Source organism: Octopus bimaculoides, chromosome 3 (assembly GCF_046866305.1).
Source record: "Octopus bimaculoides isolate indiv1 chromosome 3, ASM4686630v1, whole genome shotgun sequence".
NCBI lineage: Eukaryota > Metazoa > Mollusca > Cephalopoda > Octopoda > Octopodidae > Octopus > Octopus bimaculoides.
Genome location: NC_142930.1, coordinates 102,010,687 through 102,028,017, shown reverse-complemented (window position 1 = coordinate 102,028,017; position 17,331 = coordinate 102,010,687). Strand labels below are relative to the sequence as shown.

The 17,331-nt window shown below is 33.4% G+C and overlaps 1 protein-coding gene across 5 annotated transcripts in view; it reads left to right on the top strand.

Annotated features, from left to right (window-relative positions):
* The window catches only part of LOC106871954 (protein still life, isoform SIF type 1), a 903,947-nt gene that overhangs the window by 380,337 nt on the left and 506,279 nt on the right, over window positions 1–17,331 (top strand). The gene's annotated exons all lie outside the window — the stretch shown is intronic.

Here is a 17,331-nt window from a genome sequence, read left to right as displayed (position 1 = left end):
TTTTGGGCTTTAGAGTCTGATGAGACGTTCACGGGGCTAAGCCCTTTGTGGATGCAAAACCATTAGTCACTCTATGACTGGACATTGATTTAACTACTTATTAACATGTGTGTATGTATGCATGTATATATATATATATATATATATGTATGTGTGTATGTATGTATGTATATATATGTATGTGTGTATGTATGTATATATGTGTGTGTGTATGTATGTATGTGTGTGTATATGTATGTATGTGTATGTATGTATATATATGTGCGTGTGTTTGTGTATGTTTATATATGTGTGTGTGTTTGTGTATGTACATATATGTGTGTTTGTGTATGTATATGTGTGTTTGTGTATGTATATAACGTAGATGTGTATGTAAATGTGTGTCTGTGTATATATATGCATATTATATACACAGGCACACACACACACACACACACATATATACGAAAAAAATTATTATCTCGCATTTGTCTTTCATACTGGCTTAGGCTGGCATAGTATAGTTAGATGGAATCCAGTGAGGGCTGTCATGCTCCAATTGCTATTTTACCATGGTTGCAAAGGTTGAATGCCCTTCCTAATGCCAACCACTTTACAAATTGTATTGGATGCTTTGGATAAGAGATGGAGTAGAGTAGAAAGGTTTTGGGGCCAGAAGCTCAGGAAGTGTTAGTAGGTAATTGATTGTAAGAGTGTAGAAAAAGAGTCAGAGATGGAGTAGAGGTGAATGTAGGTAAACAAAGGTGGGGAAAGGATTGGTAATAAATGTGAGCTGAGGCTCTGGAAGAAAGGGTGAACAGCAGCACAATAATGAAACATTGTAAAGAGTATGGATAAGTGATAGGGACAAGTAGCATGGATTGATAAAGATTGCAAGAGTAGGGGGACAGGCAGGGAGAGTGAGAGACATATAGTGATAGGGTGGAGGTCAGCAGTATGTAAGAATGAATATAGTGAGTAGTAAGCAAAGGTGGAAGGTAGTTGATAGTAGACATGAGAGAATGTTAAGAATAAAGGATGTAGTTCAGCAGAGAGGAAAAGATAACTGGTTGCACAGAGAGGTTGATCATTAGAAAATAAGAGTGAGGAGGAATGAGAGATGGGTATCAAAAGGAATTGCTTCAAGGGAGGGATAACTGGTTGCACAGAAAGGGGATGACATATGTAAATCTACTCTCATTTAATTACAGCAGAAGAATAATGCAGTAGTTAGGAAAGTGATGGAGGGATGAAAGGTAAACAAAATTTTGGGAGAGACAAATTGGGAGCTGTGGGGCAAGTTGTTCATGCTCACATAACGAATTTAGAACCTTAGTTTTGCTTTTATGGGCAGGTCATCTTGGGTACTGCTTATCACCATTCATATCAGTCTTTTGTCATCTCTGCGAGCTTCAAAATACTGATTTCAGCCTTCAATACTATATTCCATGTCTCCCTGGATTTCCTATTCCATAGATTCTATCCACATTAAATGATTACACTTCTTTATCTGATTCCTCTTATGCCAAATTTTTCTCTCAACACATTTGTACTCTATCATTCATTTACACTGACATTACACATCCAATGGAGGATGCTTGCTTCATTTCTTTCTAATCTTTGTAGGTCCACTACATTCAAGGCCCATTTCTCACTACAATATAGCATTGTAGTTCATACACAAATATTATACAATCTGCCTTTCACTCTAAGAGAGAAACCTTTTGCTACCAACAATTGTAATAGCTCTCTTAACTTTTTCCAGCCTGCTCTTATTGTGGCTACTATATTTTCTGAACATCTTCTTCCACTGCTAATTAGGTCATCTATATAACAGAAGCTTTCAACTATCACGACAGATCCTCCTAGGCATTTGAAGAAATCTATTTCCCATGTGCTGTTAGTGTTTATTGCTCTTGTGCATATGTCACATACAAAGTCTACTTTCCCTATTAACCTGCCTTTGATACCACTGCACCTCTTGTGTGTCCATAGTTTGCATTAGGTAGACAAATGGAATTCTTCTTATTCCTTTCTTATTCCTTGAGCAAGGCTATATGTTTTCCTGCTTACTAAAGCTCTGGTCTTTATTAAGCCAGGTTTTTTGTCACCCCTGTAATTTTTTTTTTAATTCTACTATAGAGTCACTATATGAACAAGGTCATCAGCATCCATAAGTTCCTACAGGCATCTAGTCTGAAACTCCTGTGTTATGGCTTAGAGGACTATGATGAATTAAAGGGGACTGAGAATGGGACCTTGGTAGAGTACTTCTGCACACATAATTCACAATTTGTCAAGATATAGAATGTTTGTGTTTGAGCCTTCTAAAACTTTTAGCATACTATCAAAGTAATACAACAGCTGCTATAAGCAGTTCTGCAACAATGAAAGTCATTTGACTCCAGGAGATACTAGCTCTACAGGAATTTAGTTTGATCACATCATTCTTTGAAATACTTTAATGACATGAGTGACAAATGAGATTTGGTGGTAGTTTACAAATGACCTGTTTTCATTTTTGAAGACTAGGATGACATATTGCGGTAGGAAGTGCTTTGATATATATAATCTCCAGAGCTTAGCAACAGGACATGTCATTTGGTGTTGGCATTTCTTCGGAACCCTAGTAGGGTATCTGTCAGGGCCTACTGTAGAGTAATGCTTAATTTCATTTATTACTGCATTGGTTTCTTGAGTGCTGAATGATGGCATGTTGTTGTCTGTTTCATTGATACTAAGTCAACTCTTGGATCACTGAATGCAGAGCATTATTGTTTCTGTATAATCTCTCTTATTTCTTTAGTATAATGGTGAGGTTTCTGTTATCATTTATCAGGGCACTTATAAATGAAACAGCATTCCTATGCTAGTTAGCAAAATGAATACAATGCATTTCGGTTGTATTTGATTTTCTTAATGACCCAGTCTTTTTCTGCAGACCTTTGTTGATGTAAGTTTTTACCAAACTATTTCACTATCAAAAGAAGAGCAAGGATCAGTCAATAAGTAATAGATCATGCCTAATTACTTCCCAATCTAGTTTATGCAGATTCCTGTTGTCAAATGGATGTGCTGGAGTGATTGTTGTTATTTGATTTTGGTTTTAGAAATTAAGATTGTAGAGTACTACATCATATTCAGGGAAATGTTTTGGATGGTGCTAGAATGTCTTGTTAGAACTAGTTCCAAGACATGTTTTTGTGTCTCATTGCATCAAACATGAATTGGGAAGAAAAAAAGCATCCATAACATTGAAGAGCAGATTAGTACTTGGACTGTTCATCTATTATACGCTTATACAAATGCCTTCTTGGTCACCAGATATTTCAAGCACCATTCTTCATGAACATTATTAATAGACACTGACCACTGTAGACTGGCAATGTTTACATATCTCTTTCAAATAAATGCCTATTCCATCTAAGGACATGTACATGGAGCTACTATTGCAAAGCGATTAACAAAAATTAACAATTTGATACACTTGATTGCCAAATATATCTATGATAACTTTTGATAATTTTACTGCTGCTTTTCTTAGTGCTAAGATACTATTCCCGGGTTTCAATGTATTTGTAGGTTAGTACACATAGAGAAGATGGGAGTCACCCATCACTAATATATTTCCAGATTTTTGCTTTTGCTTTATTGAGACACTCTCAGAAACACTTGAGGATCCTTGAGGACCACAGGACCACTTATAGTTAAGTTGTTAACTTTATATAGATACAGATTCACAGTAAACATTGGAAAATAATCCTTTAGATCTATGGTAAGGAAATCATTGAGAAGCATGATGGCTTCTCCTTTATTTCAGCCTGTGTCATCTGCTTGGATAGATGAACAGCAGATTAGTACTTGAACTGTTCATTTATTATACGCTTATACCAGTGTCTTCTCAGCATTTGGATATTTTAAGCACCATTCTTCATGACCATTATCAATAGACATTGACCACCATAGACTGGCAATATTTAGATGTCTCTTTCAAATAAATTTCTATTCCATCTCAGAACATGTACATGGAGCTACTATTGCAAAGCATTTAACAAAAATTAACAATCTGATGCACTTGATTGCTAAATTTATTCAAGATGATGTTTATGTAGGTTCTTTTTAACCAGCAAATACATATATATATATTATATATATACACACAAACATGATTATATATATGTGTGTGTGTGTGTGTGTGTGTGTTTGTGTACATATATATATATATATATATATATATATATATATATATATATGTGTGTGTGTGTGTGTGTGTGTGTGTGTGTGTGTGTGTGTGTGTGTGTGTGTGTGTGTATGTCAAATATTATTATTAAGTAAGAAAAGGGAGAGATTTAATGAATATAGATTAATTTATTAATTAATTAATATTGCCTACAATTGTTTCAATTTACACTCATTACAAGATACAAAACATAAATAAGTTTGCATTTTGAAGATTTTGAGATACTCCAACAGACTGAGTATGTTGGAGTATCTCAACTGATTGACATGTAACTGCCTTAATGTTCTTCCACCCTGATGATATTTGACTCAAAATCTTCAAAATACAAACTTATTTTATTATATATGTTTTGTAATTTGTAATAAGTGTAAATTGAGACAATTGTAGGCAATATTAATTAATTGATAAATTCATTTATATCCATTAAACCCCTCCATTTTCTTATTTAGTGATGATATTTGATATTTATAATATATTTATTGAAGAGATATCTCTTAATAATATAATATATTAAACCAGTGTAACTTGGATGGAACCATCCCTATAAGAGGTTTTTATACCCTTATAATGACTTATATATATATATATATATATATATATATATATATACACACACACACACACACAGATACACATGTGTATGTGTGTACACAGGATGTCCCAAAATTAAGGCGACCAACATTTTTCTATTTTGCCAAAGCAAAACATTATTATATTTCAGTCCAAGCATTGCAATGCAATGGTAAAGGAAACCCATTATGATACTACCACATCTATTTAATATGACCACCTCTGTTTCGAATCACAGCCTTAAGTCTAGGTGCAAATGCTTTACTGTGGAGTTCAAGCCCGTTCCTGGCATACTTTTGCCTTCAGAGTGTTGAGCGAAGTATAAGGAGTGCTCAAAACCCATGTCTCCAAAATGGACCTAACAAAAATCCAGTGGGTTGAGATCAGAGCTTCTTGAGGGCCATACATCCTTACCTATGAATGATGGAATATTTTTCTGAATCCAATGTTGTATCTGTTTGGAGCTGTGGGATGGCACCAAGTCCTGTTTGAGGTTCCAAGGTGTGCCTTGAAAATGCTCATTCACCCATAGAAGCAGTTCAGCATCCAGAATGTTGCTGATGTATTGCTGTGTTAATTTTAACACCTAAAGGCACAACAACTAGGGGAGACCTTCCAGTGGCTGTCACAGCCACCCAAACCAAAACTGACTGTGGATTTTGACGTCAATTTATGAGTCTACCCTCTACAAAGCCAGGTAAACTTCAAAGTCAGTCATTCTGATGGTTTAATGTCTGTTCAGTGTCAAATTTCTTTTCATCAGTGAACACCAGGCTGGGCAGCATGCTTTCAGTAATCTGACACAGGATAAGATAACTCCTGTCCAGTATCATGGCCTTATAAACTTGTATGAGCTCATGATGGCAGATTATCTTGTACAGATGGGTCCTGAGATCCTCTTTCAGCACTCAATATATTAATGTTCAGCATATTTTTGCTGTGGCAGCCAGTTTTTTGAGGGAACAATGAGGTTTTGCTGTATCTCTGGTACTTTTGATAAGCTGAGGGGTCCACACACTTCTTTTCCAGCCAAATCCATGGCGAACAGCAGTAGAACCAGTCTCTTGAAATCTCTTGACAATTTTCCAGACTGTTGTTTGGTTAATTTTAAGCTTTTTTTCAATAGCTGTATTAGTTTCACCTCCTTTGTGGAGGGTTATGTTTGTATTTCAGTCTATGGCCATTATCTAATTTATAAATCTGAATATATTATTAAATCCTGAAGCTTCAGTTACCTTAATTCCAGGACACTCTGTATATATATCATCATCATCACCATTTAACGTCCATTGTCCACGCTGGCATGAGTTGGAGGGTTTGACCAGGGCTGGCAAGTTGGAAAGTGGCACCAGGCTCCAGTCTGTTTTGCTATGGCTTCTACGGCTGGATGCCCTTCCTAACACCAACCACTCCAAGAGTGTAATGGATGTTTTTATGTGCCACTGACATGGGTGCCATTTGCATGACACCAGTATCTGCCAAACTGCAGTTTTACTTGGCCTAATGTGTCTTCTCCAGCACAGCATAATGCCAAATGGACTCAGTCATTGCCTCTGTGAGGCCCAATGCTCGAAGCCTGGTTTAATGCCAAATGGTCTCGATCCTTGCTGCTGTGAGGCCCAACACTCAAAAGGTGCTTTTATGTGCCATCAGCATGGGTACCATTTGTGTGACACTGGTATCTGCCACAACTGCAACTTTACTTGGCTTGATGGGTCTTCTTCTCAAGCACAACATAATGCTAAAGGTCTCATTCATTGTCTCTGTGATACACAGCATTCAAAAGGAGCTCAACCACTTTGCCTCCATGAGGCTCAATGCTTGAAAAGTGCTTTTTACATGCCACTTGCAAAGGTGCTGGTTACATGACACCAGCATCATCCACGACTGCAATTTCACTTGCTTTGACAGGTCTTCTCAAATACAGCATATCGCCAAGTCACTAGTCATTGCCTCTGTGAGGCTCAAAGTTTGGAGACCATGTTTCACCACCTCATCCCATGTTTTCCTGGGTCTACCTCTACCACAGGTTCCCTCCACAGTTAAGGATTGGCACTTCTTTAGACAGTTGTATATAGGCACCGGCCATCCTGAAGTGATGCTGGCGTGGGTTTCTGCCTCGACATCCGAAACTTGGATTTTTATAATGGCTACCAAATAGTTGTCACATATTATATTTACAAATAAATTCCTCTATTTACATAATATTGAGGACTCTTTCATTCTTTTGCTGTCTTGCTATTTCTATCAATATACACACACACACACACACACACACACACACACATATATATATATATATCCATTTTTATCTTCTCCTCATCTTTCAAACATTTATATATGTATATACTATATGTTTGTGTGTGTGTGTGTCTGTATATCTACATAAATATGAATATAGGTATATGCATATAAATAGGTATATATATATGTGTGTGTGTGTGTGTGACATGTAAAAGGCACCCACTACACTCTTGGAATGTCTCGCATAAGGAAAGGCATCCAGCTGTAGAAACCAAGCCAAAATCAGACTAGAGCCTTGTACAGATCTCTGGCTTACCAGTTCTAGTTAAGCCATCTAACCCACGTCAGCATCAAAAACAGGTATGAAATGATGATGACTATATATATATATATATATATATATATATATATATATATATATATATATATATATAGTTCAAATTTATAGAAAAACATGGCTTGTTTACATCTGTATATGTATATATGTGTGTATACATGTATATATATTCTTTGTATTATTACATTATTGAACGCACACGTCCTTTTTGCAAGTAAGTCTACTATTATTCTGACGTGACTCCATCTTTCTATCTATCTATCTGTCTATCTATCTATCTTTCTTTCTATCTATTTATCTATCTGTCTTCCTCTATCGTTCTATCTATATCTCTGTCCTGGCCTCTACTTCACTGTTATACCCTTCTGTCCCTCCCTCCTTGTTCCACTTCCTCCCTCCACCATCCTCTCTATCTATTTATCTATCTGTCTTCCCCTATTTTTCTATCTATCCCTCTGTCCTGGCCTTTATTTCACTGCTATACCCTTCTGTCCCTTTCTCCTTGTTCCACTTCCTCCCTCCACCATCCTCTTTGCTCTCGTGTGACCTGTGATCAACTTTCTTTTCACTCCAGCCGCTGTGAAGGCAAGACGAACTACTAGCGTTCTACCTCAGATTTGCGTTTGGCCGTACGGCTTTTGAATGTTGTTTTCACTGTCCAATTTTTCCTGTTTTGGTTTGTGTTTGCCACCTTGGAATCCTCTGTGTAGTGGGTTGATCCACTACTCAGGAAGAGACTATTCTAGAGTACGTTCTGTCTTATCTTCGAAACGTCTAGATAGAATAGAGACAGCTGATGAAGGGATATTCCAAGTGGCTTTCCGTTTTCCTATGTGTTTGTTCCGTTGTCTGTAGTTTATTGTTCTAACGTCCTGTACCCTGATATGCATATATATACACATGTAGATGTAAGTATGTACATATATGTGTGTATACATGTATATATATTCTTTGTATTATTATATATATATATATATATATATATATATATATATATATATATATATATATATATATATATATACACACACAAAGGGGTTCTTTCAGTTTCCATCTACCAAATTCACTCACAAACCTTTGGTCAGTCTGAGGCTATAGTAGAAGACACTCGCCCAAGGTGCCACACAATGAGACAGAACCGAGAATCATCTTACCACACAGCCACACCTATATCACCCATCCTTGCACTTATATCAGCCACGCCAGCACCTGTGTATATATAGATGTATACATCTATGGGGGTGTATGTGTTTGGGTCATGTTTGTCCACCATTACCACTTGAGAACTGGTGTTGGTCTGTTTACATCTGTGTAACTTGGCATTTCAGCAAAATAGATCAATAAAATAAGTATCAGGTTTTAAGAAAAAGAAGTACTGAGGTTGATTTGTTTGATAAAACTCTTCAGTCAGTGCTCAGCATGCAGTCCAGTGACTCAAATAAGTAAAATATGATTTCTCTGTGATCATTTCAACATCTGAGCTACCACACATGTGTAGCTCAATATTCAGTGTCAATTTGATGTAGGTAGAGAGTTTATGTGCAATGCAAACATTTGATCACTCTAAACAAATCTTCTGTGTTATTTTTTGGCAAGAAATTTCAGAAATCCCAGTTGTAGTCCTAATGATCCAAGAGTCCATAATATATATATATATATACATACATATATATATATATATATATATACACACACACACACACACACACATGTATATATCTATAATATATGTATCATCACCATCATCATCATGTATGTATGTATGCATGCATGCACATAAATGTGTAGAAATTAGGAAGCCAGAAATTGAAGCTAGTGAAGTCATAGATATTCTCCAACAACTACTTCTGACTTTTTCAGAGGTATAGCAAGGAGCCAGGTTCTGCTACCAGACATATAGCATCTCAGCAGTAATCCTCTCTGGCCAGGGATTGAGCCTAAGGCCCTGTTCAAAGACCTGGGGATGAATTCCAGTGTATGGCTGCAGTTAGAACACCTGTGTCCTTTCTTGCCAGTCACAAAATCATAGTCTCCTTTGCAGCTGCCTATGTCATGTCTTAAAGTTTACAGTGTTCACAAAGCACTGAGCTGCAGTTATGATGTTGGCATTTTGATATGCGTTGTGAATCATCATGACACAGATAACTCTATTCCAATAATCTGATGGCTTCTAGTCCTCCATGTCAGCTAACTTTTTCTCAACTGCTACTCTAATCTTTATGATCTTTGATTATTTACCAATACTCCAATGTTTTTGTAAAGAGGAGGGATAAAATATTGTCAAATTTAAACAAAACGCCCTCTGTGTGTGTATATATATTATATATATATATATATATATATATATATATATATATATCCAAAATGTAGGAATGGATTAGATCAAATCCAGGTTACATATGTTTAATAGCTAGTGAAACCTTGGAAGTAGTAAATTATGCAAATGAGGGGCAGACCACAAGCTGTTCTTTGGGCCAAGGATACTTTGATTATATGAAGTTTACATCGTCGTTGGGAGATTCGATCAAAATGCAAAATGCAATATATATACCAAAGGCAATGGAAAAGTTTGCATAAAATTTATATTAACTGACATAGGTCTTTCAAATTACAAATGATGAAGTAATTTTTCTGCTGTACTACTCAACATAGTCTCCATCACAAGTGATGCATTTGTGCTATTGTTGATCCCAACTCACAAATTCTCTTAGAATAATTCAGGGGTGCCCCGTTTTACTCTCTTTTTCACAACCACTTTCACTTCATATGTTTCAACAAATCATAGTCCCTGATTACTGTTTATCTTTGGTTTTTCTTTCAATGGTGGAAATTGGAGAATATCAGTTCTAGGCTCTATGGTAGTTGAGGGAGCACTAAATCATCCCAATTTACTTATGGACTAATTTGTTGTCAAAAATGCTTGAAGCTTCACATTATAGGATTTTTCATATTCTTGTTTTAGGATTTCCTCCTAATGGCTTCTAGTGTGTCTCAAGCTTTTGGTATGTCAGTGCTGTTCACAGCATAGTCACATTCTAGAAAATCAAGAAAAATTACCCTCTTGCCATCCACAATAATAGTCACCATGATTTACTGCTTTGATCACTGGTTCTTAAACTTCTTCAGCCTTGGAGAAGCTGATGTGGCATCATTCCTTGGACTTGATCCTTCATTTTCAGATCATAAAGATGTGGCTTTTTTGCATTCTCTGCCCATCTCTTAAACATTTAACATGAAAAATAAGGAAGCAAGTGAGCTGAGGATCATTTATAGCGGGTATCAAAATGTTGTATATTAAGACTAGTACTCATAAAAATGTTTTTCATCCAAAAAGAAATGTTGTATCACTAGTATTAGTATAAGGAAGACCTTCATATAGCACTTGCATTAAGAAAATTTAAACGTCAAGAATGATTTGTAGATTTATCACTTGTAAATTGTTTTAAAAACTGCCCCAATACAAATTTTTTAAAGAAAATACTGAGATTCAGTTCTTAAACAATAATTTCCACAACTATAATTCTATATTTATATGTAGTGTGTGTGTGTATACATTTATGCATGTATACACACAGACATTCATTCATACATACATACCCACATACATATGTATGTATTGATGAAATAATTTAAGACTGTAAAAATCATGTTATTAAAATTTTTTCACACATTACAAGACAGTTTGTTAAACATATCTACTATGTAAGCATATAATCTAAAATGTGGTAGTGTCAAAGTGACTCCTGTTAGAAGTTTACAAAATATGTTTACTACAGACAAAATTCTAGTAAGGGTGATAGTAATTTTGTAAAGGTGTAAAACTTGGCAAATAGCAAATTATTGTTTTCTGTTAGTGATAATGATGGGCAGAAAGAGAAAAATTGAAAAGTTGGTTGATATATTTGTGGCAAATAACCAAAAGGCTCAGTTTCATTTAAGGAGAGAAAATTGTCTGATGTTTTGTGGTTGAATGACTTTTTGGCTTGTGTAATGTCAAATTTTGGCATGATTTCATGTTTGAGGAAGATAAACTCATTGTTGGAGGTGCTAAAGAGAAGCCTTAGGGAGATATTCTGTTGCAAAAACAGAAATTGATGTACTAGTTGAGAAGAAATATTTTGGGAACAAGTTCAAATGTTTAACAATTATAATTCTGAGAAATATTTCAACTGATAAATTATGTATATTGAAATGTTTCCATGTTTGCATCACAAAATATGTTTTGATATCTGCTTCTAGATTATGTGAAACTAATTTTCTGAAGACTTTAAAGTTTGAAATTTAAATCTTTTCATGCACTTATTTTAATCTAGTATAATGGATGTGTAGATGTGCTTTTCTTAATATCTTTTACATAACCACAAATTAAGACTAGTTAATTGGTGTTAGTTTAGTGAACTGATATAAAGTAATTTAATTGCCATAGGCACGACTCAAACATTAGCTGCTACTCTTTTTTCTCCTATTACTCAAACCAAATAATCTGCTCAGTCAAACAGTTGATACTCATTTTATTTGCTCCATTAGCATATAATTGTATATCTTTAAGCATATATCCTTTTGAATCCCTTTGGTAAAGCTCATATCGACAATAACATCAAAATTATTTGCTTCACCTTGATCTGTTTCATGAAGACTGGCGTATTTAGGTTGAAATGAAGTAAAGTGCTGATGCAGTTGTTTGACTGCTGATTTTTGGTGCTGGACTCAATTATGAAAATAAAGCTAATCTATTACTCATTTTATCAATAATAAACTATTAGTAACTTTAAACATGATCTTTAGGAAAGATTTGTTTACGAAAAGAAGAATATAGATAATTTCCTTCTTATCAACCTGCCTGAGACCTTCATTGGTTCTTGGGAACAGACTTCCTATATTAAAGTGACCTAAATTAAAACTTACCATTAAAATTTCATGTTAGCTTATGTCCCAACCTAAGCTTAATAACGACAAAGCTATTTTACTATAGTGTTCATTATATTTGAAATCTATTGAAAGAAAAATGAGTTTTTCAACAGCAATACAGTAATAAAAAAAGTTAAAAAGAGTTATTAAATTTCACCTGATTTTCTAATCTTCACTAAAAAGTATGGAAAATATTTTTCTTCCCGGTGTATGTCATTCATTGATAGACAAAATGTAGTTGACTGACATTAAAGGAATGTTTTTAAGAAGAATAACTAGTAATATTCCTTTTGAATGGGTACATAGGATTAAAGATGCAAGATTGAAGGTAATTTAGATAAGTGAAATAAATGCTGGAGCTCAAATAAGAATGTCAACATCGATGAAGTGGAATTTAGAAAGAAAACTTTAAGTACAACCCAAACTGTATGACTGTGAGTAGAATTCTGATGAGATATATTAACTTCACATTGAAAGCATTCACTTGAGAGGTTTTTATGCTAAAATCTGTCAAAATCATTTCTATGAAAACTCCTCATAATATTCACTTATATTTTTCTATTGTTAACTGAAAGGAAACCATACTTGGTGAGTACTTGGGAGGTCATAACATTTAAGATATTTGACTAAGAAAATTCAATTTTAACTTTCATATGTAGAGATGAGTAACACAAATGTTTTAAATTTTATCTTTACCAGCAACTGTCATTGATTTAACAATTTGATCTTGATTACCTCTGATATTCTAACACCATGAGTTTTCAGTAGATAATCCTTTACTGCAAAATATTGAAATCAAATATTGATTTCTAACTGCAGCACTCTCAGAAATTGGTAGAGGAGAGCTATAGTTGATTAGATCGGTCAGTACTTTACGAGTACTTATTTTATTGACCCTGGCTGAATAATAAACAAAAGCAATACCAGTGGAATTTGAGCTTAAAATGTAGAGAAATACAATTGAGTAAAACAATTGTTTCTGTCAAAGACCACATTTTCAAAAGAAAACAAAAAAATATTAGGGTTTCACATTTTACTATGAATGAAGTAAAAAAATTTTCGATTTCCACTGCTTGTTCCAAAATATGTTATTCAAATGATCCTAATATTTCAGTAAATCTTTTTATAACAAATGATAGACAATACTTATATTTAAATTAAAATCATAGCATATAAAAATATAGGGTATTGTGAAGAAAACTGTATCAATTTTAAAATGTTTAAATTTCAAGTTTAATGTGCATCATTAAATTACATTGTTGCTACCAGATTACTTCAAATGTAATTTTATACTTGTAAATAATTATTTTAATGTTGGCATGAAACTGTGGTTTATGAGAAAAGCCCAAATGTTTGCCTTTATTATTATCATTCAAATTGGTAGAACTTTAGTTTCTGCGTTAGAAACCTGCTCCCTCCCTCTAAGATGAATACTAATAAATAAATAAAAATGAAAAGACATGCACACACACACACACACACACACACACACACACACACACACACACACCACACCACACCACACTTGCACACACACCTGGATCTCATAATTTGTTTTAATTCAACATAAAAATACTGGTTGCTCAGTTGAATATTCCATCAGGAGTCAAAATCAAGTGTTTTGAAAAGTGCTTAAGAAGACTTTTGGAAGGTGTGTGTATATGGAGATATCTAGTATTCTAAATGAGATAAGGCACTGCAAGTCTGTTGTTTGATTCATGTTTGAATTAGGCACAAAGATGGAGAAACATGCAGAGGGGAGTAGAGATGTATTTATTGTAGATTTTGTCCCAGTAGATGAAAGTAAGGTCATGGGCATAAATGACAATTCTGATTTTGATTACTGCAAAGTTAAATATTTTGTTCTCATTTGGTGTAGTGATTTTTTTCTCAGATAATATGGTCTGTTATGAGTTGATTTTTTTAATACGAATTTTAATGAGGATAGCTGTATTATATGCATTACTTAAAAGCAGCTTTTATATACCGGAGAGTTTGAAGAATACCAATAACCAATCATATTTTGACTTCTATGACAACATAGAAAAGGTTACTTGGTTAACATCACATTTATGTGCGAAGTACTGTTCGTCGATTTTAATCAGACTGAAACACAACACATGTGCACAACACATTCAAATTTTCACTTATTTACCTTCTCACATACATTGTAATTATATCAATATACAATGTAAACACTTTTGTGAAACAGGAAATAAATATCAAAACAAATAATGTAGTGAATTTAAACAAAGTGAACTGAAATAATACATAATTAAATTTTATAATTATTTGATAAATGACTAAAGCCAAACTAAACAGCCTTTAGTCATGGAATTCTAATCGTATGAGATTATCACACAAATAAAACATTTTTAGATAGTCAAAATATTTTTTCACATTGAAACAAAACTGTTGCAAAAACAGTTATTTTCTATTCAAACAATACAACTAATTAGAAATTAATTGTTATGGCAACTTTCCTGTGATTAAGAAAATCACACATTAATGTATAATGAAAAGAAAAATTAAATCTAAACTAATTGTATTTTTTTTTTAACCAAAGGCCAATGTAAATTGTTCAGTAGGAAGTTTTATGATGTAATACTTTAAACATACATGCATTCTTTTGTGTTCTACATCTTAATAATGTTTTAATAAGTTTACATATTCTAGGATCTTGCACAGTGATGTGTTTGTAGAATTGTTTACTACTAGAACTAAATGTATATAACCTACAAGGATCAATTCAATCAACCGTAAATCTAAGTCAAAAAGTTAATACTAGAGGCTTTATATTTTAATCAGTGAGCTTACTGGTGCTTATCATCCTTTGGTACACAAGCAGTAGGATGGGAGATAAAGAGAATGATAGTAGAATGGTACATTGGTTGGAGAGGAAATGACTGATGAGGAAGTAACAAAATGAATGAAAGAATAACAAATGGTAGATTAATATGAATATAAAGGTGAGAAAGATCCAAATGTAGATAGTATACATTGTAATTTCCATTATCTCTGCAATCATAAAATTTTAAGTTTGGTTCTCCAAGCTTTTGTGGGTGGGACAAGTTTTTCCAGCATAGTATTTTACACCATATCACAGTCCTTTGTCATTTCCTTCATGAGTTTCAGATCTTCATTTCGTATCTTCTATGGTTTTCATGTATGCAACTCTTCATTATGCAATTAACATCTTCCATAAACATCATATACCTGTGCAAGAATTGTCTTCTCTCTCCTAAATTTAAGTTTAGCTAAACTATTGCTCCATCTTGAGGGTGGAGGTAAAGAAAATGATCGTAGCCAAGTTGAAAAAGCTGTCATAGACAGATAAGTGGGATCCAACAGGAATGAAAATAAAAATATATAAAAACAAAATTATAAAAATTATAAAATTACAAATAAAATTAAAACATTATACACTTTTAACACATTAAACATGATAAACAATTAAAAGTCACTTTTTAAAATTGCCAGATTTCACTGAAATAGATAGTTAATTCTGGGATACCCTGTATAAAATCATCATTATCATTATTCTTTGCTAGCTTTCCATGCTGTAGTGGTACAAGTATTAGTGAAGGTGTTTTACTCCATAAGAGTAGAGGGTCCTCACCTCTCTGTGTTCATTAATTCAAAGCTACAAAGTTGAGAAACTGAAGAGAACAAGGGTGGCAGATGAACCAGGGTAGGTGGGAAAAGAAAGCAAAAGTGTGATAGTAGAAACAGAGTGATTGAAATGAGAGGGTGGTTCAAAAGCTGAGTGAGTGATATGTAGTAAAAGTTGAATAAAGAGTGAGATTGAATGATTGATGTTAATACCAAGTAACCTGATTGAGTAACCTATATGATACATATTTTTTTCTTTATTACTTTACATGTTTCAGCTCTAAGGTTGTAGTCGTGCTGGGGCACTGTGTGTGTGTGTGTGTGTGTGTGCATAAATACACTGACATGCATACACTCATATGTTCCTTGGTTTGTGATTATAATTTACATTATACAATAACCATAGATGACATAAATTATTATTATTGAAACTCACATTAAATTATATGTAATCAGTTTACTTTAGAATTTCTGTTCCAAAATCTGGTTCAATTTTATATAGTAAAAAAGTCAATCTATGTAAGTGTACATTTGATCTTAAAATTTCTAAGAATTCATTGTTCAAATAATTTTTATTTAAGAGCTTTCTTATTCTTTATTTTTCAAATCATTTTCATAATTCTTTAAGCAGAAAGGAATTAAAATTTTCAAAATATATCATTGGGATGTTAATGTCAATCACTTATTTAAAACAACAATTTGTTCTTGTTTAAAATACATTATGCTTCATAGAATTAGTACTTTTGTTAATGTTTGATACTCTTTTACATACATGTGCTGAATGATTTTTCATTAATTTTTTAGTCTTTCATTAGTAATGAATTGCTAATTGTGTGTGATGTTATATTTTAGTTTCCTTCTCGTAGTTAGTACAGGCTTTATTTATTATTAACTTTTATATAAACATTTTACTGCTTCATTTTATTTTCATGCTACTCTGCAGCAAATTTTGCCATAACTTTTGTGTCTGAATTCAGTTTTGTAGATATATGTCAAGTTGATAACATATGATAACCATATTTCTTCAGTTCCTTTATTCTGTTTTCATTGATAGGAATAAATAATTCACATTGACTACATAACATCCATCTATATTTGTCCTATATAAATATTATTCTAGTTTTTCTTACACTCATACATACATGTGTGTGTATATATATATATTTATGCAAAAAATAAAGATCCAATTCAATTATAAATATTATATAAACTTAACAATATTTTGTGAAAGTCCATTTCATCTCTATGTGATTGCTGCATTAGCTTTCTTAATTCACACCCTACTATCTTAGATAAGGAGAAGATACACTAGAAGATGTAATCATAATTTCTCCACAAAACACAGGACGATTATGACTAGAATGCTTTTGATCATAGAGGCACTTTGGCAGAGTTGAGCTGGGATTAAACCACAACTACTAATGTAAAATCAACAATTATA